This window comes from Acomys minous, assembly GCF_964271855.1.
Source record: "Acomys minous genome assembly, chromosome: 10".
Lineage (NCBI taxonomy): Eukaryota > Metazoa > Chordata > Mammalia > Rodentia > Muridae > Acomys > Acomys minous.
Genome location: NC_140491.1, coordinates 94,547,004 through 94,561,076, shown reverse-complemented (window position 1 = coordinate 94,561,076; position 14,073 = coordinate 94,547,004). Strand labels below are relative to the sequence as shown.

The 14,073-nt window shown below is 42.5% G+C and overlaps 1 protein-coding gene across 16 annotated transcripts in view; it reads right to left on the bottom strand.

Annotated features, from left to right (window-relative positions):
* PKP4 (plakophilin 4) overlaps positions 1-14,073 on the bottom strand; it is a 213,853-nt gene that overhangs the window by 134,333 nt on the left and 65,447 nt on the right. The window lies entirely within an intron of this gene.

Below are 14,073 nucleotides of genomic sequence, written 5' to 3'. Positions count from 1 at the left end.
AACTCTTGCCCACTTCATAAAAGCACCAGTATTTCTTCAGGCGTAGGTGTGACTCATGCCATATTTTCAATGAAACATTGCTGGAAGCATTTAAAAGCCGGAAAATATAATTCTGTCAGCACCAATACCTCCTGCCTCTAAAACAAAGTTGTGACATCACTTCAAAATATATTATAGTTGTCTGAACAGGCTGCTGTGTAGAATGGGCCAATGCCTATACAAGCTGAAGCCTGTGGAGTGTGGCCCTAGCCGAGCCCCAGAGACTACCATTTTACATTGGACTTAGAAGGGAGGCACACATTTCATTTTGGTACTTTGAGACAGGTTCTTTGTAACCCAAGATGGACTAAAGCTTGTAGCAATCTACCTGCCTCGTTTTCCCTAGTAATAATATTATAGGCAAGAACAACCACAGCCAGCAAAAAGATTCCCATCTGAATAAATATCTTTTAATGTTAACCTCATATAAACTATTATCTCCAGTAGCAAGGGAAAATAAAGTATCCAGTGTAAGCCATCAAAAGAGATGCCTCCAGGTACTTTTGTCTTAAGCTTGGTTATCTCCCTCCCTCTGCTATTTTCTGGGGCAAGAAAACACCTTCCTTGCCTCTCCTAGGTGGCAAATAATGTGATTAGTATATTTAATGTTCATGTTTGGATTTTGTTTTCAATCTATTTTCCATCAAACTCAAGGATTTGCAACACATGAACACTTAATATTACTACGTTCGGACATAACTTCAGCCCATAAAATATGGTGGAGGGACCCCTTACAGTTTATCATCTTGAGTAAAGCATTAACAAAAAGTGAGGCTTTATACACTTTTCTGTATCTTCCTTCCGTAATGATCTCTTGTGTTCCCCTTCCAAGGTAAAGGGTAGAAATATCGGGAGAAGCTCTTAAAAGAACTGATCATTTCCTGTAAGAATGCACTAAACAGTCAAGTCTGCAGGGCTGGTTTACAGTTCACATTCCACAGGTCCTGACCCACCTCGAGGACGTTGGGTCCATCAAGCACGTAACCAAACCCTGCTTCTCCACGTCTGAAACTTTCCATTGGCCAGGCCAGCTGGCCTTGTTTCTGAGTCTCTCTCTTAAACTGCCCTGGGCCAAGGCATGAATATGCTATTGCTCCTACCCACTAACCCCTTCTGAAGACAGGATCTGGTGCAGCCTAGTTGACACAAAATTCCATACATAGGTGAGGGTGACCTAGAACTTCTGACCCTTCTGCCTCCATTTCCTGAGTGCAAGGATTACAGGCATAGATTACCACCCGGTCTATGTATGTACCATGCTTGCCTGCCATCACAGCCGTACATCTTCCACTTTCATAAGCAAGACAGTCAAGCTTCTTAACCACAATTCACCCAGCAAGCTCCCACTACTTGTAACGTTCACAAACTGGCCTCTTTCCTTCTTTGTCAACCTTAGCCTATGACATCTTTATTTTAATAAAGTCTTTTATTCCTAACTAGTCATCTTATTTTGTAGCTTTGGAATCTTATAAAAAGCAAAATGCTTTTTGTAATAAATGTAGAAAACATACAGGAAAAGCATCCTAAGATGAATGTGGAGGCTATATATTGGAATATGTATTTCTCTAGTAAAGCTGATCATTCTGTATTTAAATGTTTCATTTTTAATCCTAACTTTTCCCATACCATTAAAATTCACTATAATGTACTGCCAGTCACATGCATATAATACAATGCAATGTAATACAATTCTACCTGTATTGAACAATCAATTTATCCCTACTTCTTATGCCATTATAAATGCCATTGTGGCTAACATCTTTATGCTATTAGCCAATATTTTCTTAGGTGTGATTCCCGAGGATCAAACTGTGAGATAACAGACAAAACTATTTTTAAGATCTTTACTGCAGATCACGTGCTTTCCAATGGCTGTGTGCTGACATTCATGGGTACCCATGGACTCAGCATCACCACCCTGCTCTTTGCACTGTTACCAGCAAGAAGAGCAGGTACCATTTCAGGGCTGAACAGAATCTCTGGGGTTATTGCATCATTTCATGTGCATCTTTCTCACCAACGTGCATGTCTCCATTAATTCCCTTTCTCGGACTTCCTCCATGTCTATCATATGCTTTCGGTTTTCCAGCTTTCCAGAACGGGCTTCAGATACACTGACAACATGTTGAGTAGTCACTGACCCACCCTACCCATCCTTCTGTCTTACAGAACCACTGCAAAAGTCAGGTGATTCCTGTTCTGCAGCTGTGGAGTATGATGTCCTGAAAACTCATCTCAGGTTCCCTATTTACTAACACTGTAGGTTTGTGTGAGCTCTGTAGCTTTCCTGAGTATCACTGTCCTCATGTCTAAATGGTGGTAGTAATTATAGCTATCTGTATGAGTAGGTGTTTTTAAGAAGGAACAACAGAAAACACTTGGGCTAATTTAAGGATAAACATAGAAAGCTATTGGATAGCTCAGGATTATGAGATTACCAGCCAAATTAGTAACGTGGGCAATGCATGGAACAACGATATCCCACAGCTCTAGACACAGACAAATTCTCACTATGTTAACTCAAAACGTTAGAGTAAGAACACAGGCAAGTTGGGTGTGGTAGCACACGCATTTAGTTCCAGCACTCACAAGTCGCAGAGACAGGTAGATCTCTGAGCTCAAAGCCAGCCTGGCCGACACAGCAAGTTTCAGGACAGCAAGGACTACAATCCTCCTGCACACAGCACGCCCTCTCATTGCATCTGATTCCACAGAAGCCATTGGTTCTTATGTCACAGTGATGACAAAACTGTTTTCAATTTTTAGTTCTCATTTGTCACTGGCAGTAGTAACAGTAGTTCTATTAATAGCAGTGCTGCAGCAGGGAGAGAAGAAACAGCAATCTATTCAGAAAGCGGGAGGCTCGTGAAGCAGTGCAAGGCTCTGCTCTCCACACGGCAGGGCTGGCCTGGGTACACACTGCTTCTTTCCTGTTTTGGTCTGCAGCCATCCTGCAGTAGAAGCCAGCTTCCGACTCTTCTCACAGACAGTGTATTTGTGGGTTCTCCCTTGTTTTCTCTCCCCTTACCCAACAACTGTTCATAGACTTTTAAGGGAACATTATCAAGCATTAAGAATTTGTTTTTATAAGAAACAGTATTCAAAATGAGAAATTAATAATTTCATATCACAAAATACATTTCAGGCATAAAGTGTGTTGGCCAGTCTACACTGCAGATCTGATGAGCTCTGTGGAGGACTGCTCATATGCACCCCTACAGCCTTCACATGCCTCACCAGTCAGCTTAGAATAGAGACAACTCTAATAAACAACAAAACACTTTTCCACAGTAATTTAATAAGAATTCAATTTTCCATTATTCTATGCAAACTGAAATAAAAGAAATCACGGTCCTAAAGTTAAGAGCTTATGCTATACAATAAACAAAACAAAACAATTTCTTCTTATTAAATATCAGAAGAGCACTGGCAAACAGTTATAGCCTTGAAGCAGGAGACATATGAAGAGACCATATTAGAGGGAAAAAAGTGAATTAAAAGGTATACTTTTATTTTAAAAGAAGGCTATTATGGCACTATTTAGGGAGATGAAAACTCTTTGCTCATGTCAGCCATGTGAAGGAAAGGTATTCAGAGGAAGATGATACAGAAGCGCTGTGCAACCAGAGTGAATCCTCCTGAGAACTCATCAGAAGGCTAGGGACAGAGACGGGGCACCCTGGTCATGAAGGAATGGATTTAAGGAAATTGACAGATGATGTGGAATGCTGTTCCAGCAGGTGACATCCTATGGCGAACACTCTCCTGATGTTAAACTCAACAAATGAGACCATGCCTTATGTTGGTTATGGGAGAGGGAGGGGAACAAGAGTTGGTTGGGTTGGGAGTGGAATAGACTATGACTGGGATGTATTATGTATATGTATGAAAATATTGCAATGAAACTCATTATTATGTATAATTAATATTTTAAAATACTGGACATTAAGGGAGGCAGAGGCAGGTGGATCACTGTGAGTTTGAGGCCAGCCTGGTCTTTTGTGAGTCAAGGACAGGCAAGGCTACACAGAGAAACCTTGTCTGGAAAAATAACAAAACAAAACAAAAAACAAACAAACTACCCACAACTACCTCGCTTAATAGTCTAATACTGAAATGACTTGAACCATTATATAATTATCAAAGGAAAATTTATCTTTCAAAGTCCAAAATACTTTAATACTAAATATTCTATCCTATTTATAAAAGCTATGTGTGATTACTGAAGTAGGGTTATACTGGAAATAATGTGTAATATGCATTTGTCTTCAAGTTTCAATGAGTCATTCCAATGTGTTTACAAGCTGTTTCTATTATATGAATCCCTAAGCCCTAAAGGTTTGATTCATAAATTCAAAGATTCTACAAGTTAAGACACAGATTTATCTGTAAACTTCTTGCAAAGCCTTTATGTTTTAACTGCTTTTTCTTTGGAATGCCTGAAACAAAATAATTATAACTAAATTACTTTGCTAAGGTACAAGCAGATCTAATTACTCTGGAAAACAATTTATTCATAAAACATACACAAATGAAGTAAGGCCATATGGACTCATTTCTGCAAGTAACAAAAGTGGCAATCTAGAAAGCAAACACGTAAGTAGGCAGGCAGGCACCTTCAAAAAAAACCTATGCTTTGCCAAATCTCTGAGGTAGCTCTGGGCCCCACCTGAAGGCAAAGTATGTGTGTGAGGTATCTTCCCCAGAAGCAGTGGGAAAGACAAGAAGCCCGGTCACACAGGACAGAACTCAGAGCCAATTGCTGCTGCCCAACTGTCTCACCAGTGCAGCAGTGACTCACTTCAAGTTTAGTACCATAAAATGTACCCATACAGGGGCGACTGACCCATGGAGTAATTATTTAACTCTGAGGAGAAACTGTGAATTGGGTTATCCAACTGAAAAGGAAATTATCATTTTAAGCATGAAAAGCTAGACTTGGCTTTAAATGTTAAAAAGGAAAAAGTATTCTGTTACTTTCAAATGTAAATGAAAAGTACTGTGGATAAAAATTAAAGTTAAAATACTTAAATCAGTAAATATGCAAATGACTGACATGCTGTGTGTGTGTGTGTGTGTGTGTGTGTGTGTGTGTGTGTGTAGCACATTTAAACAGAGGAGGAACCAAAGTGCACATAATCAGATCTGTGACCCAATTAGTTCATGTGTCAATTGCTGCCCCAGTGAAGAACACAACACTCTCGTGCGTGCCATTCTGCTGACCAGAACTTAAGAGAAGAGCACCTTTACAGGCTTCCTTCCCAGCCTCCCTGCTTCCTGGACAAAGAGCTTTGCTCCTAGTCGGTTTACCATAATTTTGTTTGTTTGTTTTGTTTTTTTGAGACAGGGTTTCTCTGTGTAGCCTTGGCTGCCCTGGACTTGCTTTGTAGATCAGGCTGGCCTCGAACTCACAGCGATCTGCCTGCCTCTGGGATTACAGTTATGGTACGCCACCAGGCCTGTCATTTTAAAAAATGAATTAGAAGCAAAGCTTAGCAAAAAGTGTACATGCTTGTTTTTTAAGTTTACCTACAAGCAGGCATGTTCAGACAGCTATTAGGCACTCTAGCTGTGTATGTGACCCCGTTGCATGTCAACAGCCAGATGGAAGCTGTAAACACAAATCTACAATTAAAGGCTACTGTCTCCTAGACTCTAGTGTCAACATACCTAAAAGATGGCTTCAACTCAAACAGAATGAACATTCAGTTACTCTGAAGTACAACTCAGATCAGGAAGAACTGGGAATGTCATGGGGGTCCAGCTGATCACTTGCAGGTCACCAAAAAATGAGTGTGCAAGCTAAGCACAAACACTATTCTCATCCACATCTATGGCACACACAAAATGTCAAACTTCGAGTCTACAGAGTCAAGTGTGAATGCTCAGAATTCTTGAGTACAAAGGACGACACAGGAACTCTATTATTCAATTGCATTTTAACCTTGTTTCTATAATATTGAGGAATATTGATTGCGCACACACACACACACACACACACACACACACACACCACTGACAGAAGATCCAGCCTTACCTTGTACTTCATGATGCAGCTCAGGCATGGGAAACTGTAAGCCAATCATCACAACTGCCAGGGTCATTTAGTTACCCACAGAAGCGATAAGCAAGTGACCAAGAGAGGAAGGGGAAAGGCTGGTGCCCTACTCACAGGCTAGTGCTTTTAGCTTAAGCAGGAACTCCGCTTGTTTACAGCTGGAATGCAGATGTTTTCTGCATGTGGCTGAAGTGTGTCAAAGAGGACTATTCAGTGTAAACAACCTCGGGCTGCATAAAAGGAGGCTGCGGAGGCAGGTGCAGAGCAGTGCAGTTGTTTCAGTTTCGGGGGAATAAAGTAAATACTTGCCCCTGAGTTTGTTGAGTTCTGGGCACTCTGCCATGCAGGAAGGGCGTGTAATTACTAAAGCTAAGATAGCCATGTAAAAATGAAGTAATACCAATAGGACACGGTTGGGTTCCAAATTCCTTTGTCTTATCTTCAAATTTTAAGAATCCTTGGCTCTCATTTCACTCTTTGATATTTAACTACCACTTAAGTAAATATGGACATAATGAAGGTTTAGTTGTAATTTCCACAAAAATCCGGAACACATTATCTTGAAAGATGGCATCTTTCTTGAGAGCTCCACAATTCTCATTGAAAACAACAAAAGTAGCACACAGGTACCTAATTTAGGAGCATAACAGAGCAAAAGCAGTACACAGTTAAGTCAAAGTGTTTTACCACATCCACCCTTTGACTCCAATTTTGTGCCATCTGGTTTCACCTCAATCTTAATCTGGATCTTGAGTTTCTTATCTCACCATCAAAAATAATAATAAATAAATAAATAAATAAATAAATAAATAAAAAAAATAAAGAATGTAGTGTATTGGTAGGTGAAAGAATGAAAGAGCCCCTGAGGCAACTTCAAGCCTACATGGCCAAGTTCAAATAGAGACTTTATTCATTCACACAATTTACAACAGAAGATGAATGCATCTAATCAGAATGTGTGTGTGTGTGTGTGTGTGTGTATGTGTGTGTGTGTACATGATTCTATAGAGAATAAGTAATATCACCAAAAACAAACAAACAAACAAACAAACAAACTGTGAGATTTGTTAATCCTACTCATGATTAGTAGTGTCATTTTTATTTGGAGAACATTTCTAGAACCAAGAGATAGTAGTCTATCTGTTATAAAACTGCCATGCACTCTGCCAATTGGCCGATGATACCCTGCACGTAGGCAGTTGCCTACTGTTTGCCTGTACCTGTGAAGAGAGCAACAGGGCCTCTCAGAGGTGCAGGGAGAGAACAATAGGCAGCCACTGCCTTAGCAAATCCCTCTTAGGCAAAAGTACGCAGTGCATTTCAAAACTGAGTCAGGCTCTGGTTTTCACAGTATCCAAGGTCCATTGTGGGTACCACATTTGGGCTAGTTCTTCATTTAATGACTGCATACAGTACATTAAGCCAGCTAGTCAGCAGTATAAAGTTGGCCAGACATCTAAACACTATTAGGATACAGAAACCCCTCTGAATTCATCTTGGATGCCTGTATTCTTATTGAGAGATAAATTAAACAGCAAAACCAGCCAAAAGATGACCTTGATTGTAAGCAACGGATGGCTATGGCTCACGTGCCACTTTCTGCAACTTCAGATCTAAGTCCAACAACTGCACTCCTGTTATTTCTAGGAACTGACTTTTTCTCACAGAGCAGAATCCCCAAATCAAAGTCAGAGCCCATCCTTTCATTATCTGTTTTTAACTGTCCAATAATTTGGACACGTGGAGAATGAAACCTGTAACATGTCTGTCAATATGTCAGCTGACATGAAATAAAACTTTATAGTCAACTATGTAGATCGATTTAAGTCCTAGATCAATCTAGGTACAGGACAGTTAAAACTGTCTTAAGAACGAGAATTACAGATGGGTACGAAGCTGCTTCCAAGATGGGAAACTCCTGCCAGCCCTGTTTCTGTGAGTTTGGCATAGGTTCATGGATTTCACCAAACAGCGAGCTGGTAACGAGGTTACTCAACAGTACTGAACTCCTCTTTGCACAACCATTTATTGCTAGACTGATATCATAGGGAGTGCTTAGAACAGGAACTTGTAGCAAGTGTATAAAACAGCATTCTGTCCTTAGGGAGCCAATTACATAAGCTCAAAGCAGCTCAGGGTAGTCGAGGCTGCGCTATAGGGTATGAGGGACCAGGAGAGATGTGATTTCAGGCTGGCAGAAAAAAGGAGCTAGCCTTTGACCCATCTACCAGAGTAAAGACTGTTCCTGTACCTTGCTGTTGGCATAATATTATTGTGGACTGTGTACAGTTTACCCTAGTTCACTGGGATGCTTAGTCTAAATATCTGAGGTTTCTAGTTTGTTTAAACATGTCACTGTTTGTTCTCAAACCAACTAGCCAATGCTGAGCAATAACAGGATTAAGAGGGTGGGACATCCTGATCCAGTGAGGGGAGGAGAGACAGAAGGAAGGAAAGGATGGAGCCAAGAACCAGGAGGAATGAGCTGGACCTAGGATTTGAGTAAAAAGCAAGTACAAAGTGGGAAATCAGAATGGGAGAAAACTAAACTAGCCTGGAGGCTTAGGATGAAGTAATTATTGTGCAGAATTGTGCTAAAGGCTAATTACATAGACCCTGGTCTCTCTGTGTGGTTATTTGGGTATAAAGCTGGTTAAGGAAAAACCGCTGATTTCACTAAAATAATAATTCAATATTAAATATTACTAATCTTTCAACACCTTGTTATGGTGGTTTGAATATGAATGTGCCCCACAGACTCATGTGTGTGAATGCCTGGCCACTATTAGTGGCACTATTAGGAGGTGTGGCCTTGTTGGAGAAAGTGTGTCACTAGGTGGAGGGCTTTGAGGCCTTAGAAGTTCAAGCCATGCCCAGTGTAGCATTCTGTTCCTGTGGATCGAGAAGTAGAACTCTCAGCTCCCTGTCCAGCACCATGCCTAGCGTCACATGCCTCCCACCATGATGAACTCTGAAATTGTAAGCCAGGCTCCATTAAATGTTGCCTTGTCATGGTGTCTCTTCACAGCAACAGAACCCTAACTAAGACAGCTGCTGTGAAAAGCTATCATTCCATAAAAGGAGAATGTAAATTCCAACTTGTGCCAGAGAGCAACCTCGTTTGCCTGAGGATCTTTGAGGAAAAGATCTTTGTTTTTATGACACCTGGAAGCCAATTTCAGAGGAGACTGCTACAGGCTGCTGGCCTGACCCCTGCCCTTCCACTTCTCGTAACTAGCCCAAAAGGAGGAAGTTATGGGAATGCCAGGGGGGATATTTAGTGGCCTTTTCCTCTCAGAATTCAGATGCGTGTCAAAGGTTCTTATTTTACAATTCTTTCATCAAATGCCTTAATAGTATCAGTGTTTGAGGTTTTGATAAATCAACAAGTTAATAATTTATTTTTATATGACTGTATCTTATAATTTACACACAAAACTCTATTTGTAAGGCAACCATGCTGAAAACTTGAAAGCTTAAGGCCATTTGTTAAGAAAAATACTGGCAGAACATAAACATGGCAGAACTAAATCCTCAGGCAGGTTTTAGTCTGCTGATATCAATGTACAAAAGAAGGCTCATGAGTCCCAAAACATCCTAAAATCAAAACCACTAGCTCCTCCTTGGAGCACAAGCACTTTATATGTAGAGATGATTATGATGGTGGAGGTGGAGGTGGTGGAGGTGGTGATGGTGGAGATGGTGGAGGTGGAGGTGGTGATGGTGGAGGTGGTGATGGTGGAGGTGGTGATGGTGGAGGTGGAGATGGTGGAGGTGGTGATGGTGGAGATGGTGGAGGTGGTGATGGTGGAGGTGGAGGTGATGGAGGTGGTGATGGTGGAGGTGGAGGTGGTGGAGATGGTGGAGGTGGTGATGGTGGAGGTGAGGGAGATGGTGATGGTGGAGGTGGAGATGGTGATGGTGGAGGTGGAGATGGTGATGGTGGAGGTGGAGATGGTGATGGTGGAGGTGGTGGAGGTGGTGATGGTGGAGGTGGAGATGGTGGAGGTGGAGATGGTGGAGGTGGTGATGGTGGAGGTGGAGATGGTGGAGGTGGAGATGGTGGAGGTGGAGATGGTGGAGGTGGTGATGGTGGAGGTGGAGGTGGTGGAGGTGGTGATGGTGGAGGTGGTGATGGTGGAGGTGGTGATGGTGGAGATGATGATGGTGGAGGTGGAGATGGTGGAGGTGGAGATGGTGGAGGTGGTGATGGTGGAGATGGTGGAGGTGGTGATGGTGGAGGTGGAGGTGATGGAGGTGGTGATGGTGGAGGTGGAGATGGTGGAGGTGGTGATGGTGGAGGTGGTGATGGTGGAGATGGTGATGGTGGAGGTGGAGATGGTGGAGATGGTGGAGGTGGTGATGGTGGAGGTGGAGGTGATGGAGGTGGTGATGGTGGAGGTGGAGGTGGTGGAGATGGTGGAGGTGGTGATGGTGGAGGTGAGGGAGATGGTGATGGTGGAGGTGGAGATGGTGATGGTGGAGGTGGAGATGGTGATGGTGGAGGTGGTGGAGGTGGTGATGGTGGAGGTGGAGATGGTGGAGGCGGTGATGGTGGAGGTGGAGATGGTGGAGGTGGTGATGGTGGAGATGGTGGAGGTGGTGATGGTGGAGGTGGTGGAGGTGGTGATGGTGGAGGTGGAGATGGTGGAGGTGGTGATGGTGGAGGTGGTGATGGTGGAGGTGGTGATGGTGGAGATGGTGATGGTGGAGGTGGAGATGGTGGAGATGGTGGAGGTGGTGATGGTGGAGGTGGAGATGGTGATGGTGGAGGTGGAGATGGTGATGGTGGAGGTGGTGGAGGTGGTGATGGTGGAGGTGGTGATGGTGGAGGTGGAGATGGTGGAGGTGGTGATGGTGGAGGTGGAGATGGTGGAGGTGGTGATGGTGGAGGTGGAGGTGGTGGAGATGGTGATGGTGATGGTGGAGGTGGAGGTAGAGATGGTGATAGTGGAAGTAGCGATGGTGGTAGTGGAGATGGTGGAGATGGAGGTGGTGATGGTAGTGGTGGAGGTGGAGGTGGTTTGTGATGATGGTGGTGGTATCAGCCTTTCCTAGGTGCCAAGTACTACTGTGTGACAATTACTACACAGGCCTGAAAACTAAGACCCTCAAAAAGGAAAAAGTTTCCTAAACTGGGGTTGATATTCCTGCCAACAACAGCTACAGATTCAAAACTCTCTTTACTGGGAACTAATTCCTAATTCTATCTCTAACCACATTTCACTCCCAAGGTGGCCTCCTCAAGCATAGCAATGGTTGCTATGAGACCGTGGCCTGGGACTACAGCCATGCATGGACTGTCCGTGACCAAAGCAGTTCTGCTTCACTTCCACTTATTCAAAGAAACATGACTAAAAATTAATCATTAGTTAATAAGTTATACTATGGCCTACAAAAAATAGAGTATTTCCAAAAATTCCAGGTAACAACAACAAAAATGTCCTGCACACTGGTGCTAGACATAAGTTTCGTTTTAAAAAAAGTTTCGTTAAGGAGAGGACGTTGGCCCTAGACAAAGAGAACACATACATATTAATACTAAGCCAGTAACTTAGAAGTGATGACATCTTTTCACTACGTACTCTGTACCTTATATTGCTTCAACTCAAAGTCGTAATTCAAATTATGACAAAACTATCTGTACCATGTATACTTGATTATTCCCTGACTTCCACAAATCTGCTCTGTAAAAAAATACTGTAAAAAATATAACCAAACCCCCCTACTTTCGAAAAATGTATGCAATACTAGACTGCTTGACTAAAAAATACACCCAAATAAAAACTCAAACTTGAGTCACCTCTGTTCGTCACGACGCCTTATGTCTGTTCACCAACACGCCAAGAACCTCCAATCCCAAAGACCTATCCCTGACTGAGCTAGGGGTCCGTGACACTACTGTACACATTTTATATGTGTGAATATTGTTTGTTTTTATATCTGTTTTATAAATGAGAACACTGAGGTATAGAAAGGTTTAAAAACAAAGAACAACAAAAACCCTTCAAGATGACACAGCAAGAAGAGAAATCAAGATAGAAAGTGCAGCCATCTACCAACTGCCCTGAAGTGTGCTTCCTTCTGTGCCCTGGTACAAGGCCCTTACTGAGTTCTTGCTGCCATCAAACCAGGCCCATCCTTGGAGAACAGGCAGCTGACCCCATCATCTACAGGGCAAGGCAGCAAGGCTTTCCAGTAATTACGCATCCCATCTAAGAATGCTGGTCTTGGATGCACAGGAGCATCAGTGGCAATCACTTCCTGCGTATAACGTGTAGGCTGAGAATGCCACTCTGACGACTAGTTCAACACTGACCTCGGAAGCAGAAGGTCATCAGCATTGTCTACTCACATTTAGCTTTCTGTGCTCTATCCTTCTATAGACGACAGAAAGCGGTGCATCTCATGAGAGGATCAAGAAGCTTCTCCTCAAGGGTGTGTGCTGTCTAGTTCTAAAAAGTCTATGGAAGATGTACGTAGCTATTTAGAACCAGGCATGTGTCTTACCACAGGAGACAGACAGGGCTCTCTGGGGTGAGTGATTGAAAGAAATTATGTATAGAAACTACAAATGTATTTTAATGAACTCAAACTCTTCAGGACATGAAAAGAAACAAAGATAGAGTATGTCTTCCAAGTATCTAAATTAGCTGGATGACACCTGACAACTCTTTTAATAAACAGCATGTATCACCCTTTGCTACCTGGAGAAATTAGAAACCTTCTTACAATTTCACATAAAATATTCACTCTCACACAATCTATCACCAAAAGATCAGATTTTAAGGCAATCTCAGACTACCCCAGAATTCCTTAGTTGAAAAGGATCACAGATGGCTTCCCTATTGTCTTCAACACATAGGCTTTCCAGTGTCAAGGTACAAGTGCAGTGTCTCTGCTGTTAGGTTCAGTGCACACGCTTTCTGGTTTTCAGTCCGTTCTGGGCATTTTGATCACTTTACCACAGCTTTGTCAGAACAGTGTCAGTGCTAAGAACATCAGCGCCTCCTCACCTTGCTGCTCCTTACATCAGAGCCTGACCTCACCTGAGGGTTCCAGCGAGGTTCCTCCTCACTTAATGGCCCTGGGGGTTACATTCTAGAGTAAATGAAAACATCCTGATGGCACTTTGCTCCTGTATTAATGATTTTGCAGCGACAGGGACTGAACCTAGGATACGGAGCATGGAAAGCAAGCACCTTACCACCAAGCAAGCTACAGTTCCAACCCTTAAAAGGCTGACTTTTGTAGTGTTTCAAAACTCCCAATTTCAGTGAGAAAAATGTTTTGGCACCGTTTCTTGAATAATTTTTCAAACTGCTTTGCTTAAAAATGTAGCTCTGATGTCAGGTGTGGCGTAATCCCACACGGAGTTCCTGGGTGAGGCAGATGGTGCAGTACTGCGGTGTCAATGTCCCTCAGTCTTTGTCATCGTTAGCTGTGTGAGCTGCAGATGCTGAGTTTTGAGAACACTGTGACACTCAGTTTCCTTCTCTTGATGGAAAAAAACACCCAGTCGTTTAATTGTAATAAAAAAACAAAAACAAAAATGAATGAACATATTATTTGAGCAGAATGCCCTTCATGGAGGGCACCGAGTTCTCTTGGAGGCAGGTAGAAAACGAATCCCAGAGGATCCATTTGCATGTACTGTATTAAGCCTCTAAATCTGAAAAATTAAATTTGAAAGCACCAGTTTCTCTAAGCACTACAGATAAGACCTAACTTTGAAGGTCTTGTAAAGGACCTTGTATTTAAAGGACAGAATATTAGTGCCTTAAGAATAAACATAAACACGGGATGGAAGCGGATAGGCAGTGTGACAAATTTTAGAACATTAGCTCACAAAATGAAGTACTTGGATTTAGACAAACATACAGATACAGCTTTTATCCCCCACCCCCAAACCACAGAGACAACCCTAATACCTATGTTAAAAGGCTCAGAGTATCTAGACAGTACAGGCCAGAGTC